This window comes from Grammomys surdaster, unplaced genomic scaffold (assembly GCF_004785775.1).
Source record: "Grammomys surdaster isolate TR1022 unplaced genomic scaffold, NIH_TR_1.0 264, whole genome shotgun sequence".
In the NCBI taxonomy this organism is placed as follows: Eukaryota; Metazoa; Chordata; class Mammalia; order Rodentia; family Muridae; genus Grammomys; species Grammomys surdaster.
Genome location: NW_021604705.1, coordinates 1,332,061 through 1,332,504, shown reverse-complemented (window position 1 = coordinate 1,332,504; position 444 = coordinate 1,332,061).

Below are 444 nucleotides of genomic sequence, written 5' to 3'. Positions count from 1 at the left end.
CACAACATGCATGCAGTGCCTGCAAAGGAGAAAAGAAGAAGAGACTGGATTCTCTGGAACTGGAGTTATAGTTGTGAGCCACCATGTGGTTGCTGGAAATTGAACCTGGAAGAATAGTGTGAACTACTATGAGAACATGCTTCAAGGCCTCTTGTGTCCTCAAATGTCTGAGCTGTATTAGCCAGTTCTATTGTCTTATTGGTTCACTTGATTCAAGGAACAAGAAGTATGTACAATTCTGAGGACCTCACTATGAATGCAAAATTTCTACCAACCATTTAATAAACATACAGAGATATTCTATAGTTGAATACCATATTTTCTTTCTCCTTTCCTTCCTTCCTTCCCTCCTTCCTTCCCTCCTTCTTTCCTTCCTTCCTTTCTCCTTCCCTCCCTCCCTTCCTTCCTTCCTTCCTTCCTTCCTTCCTTCCTTCCTTCCTTCCT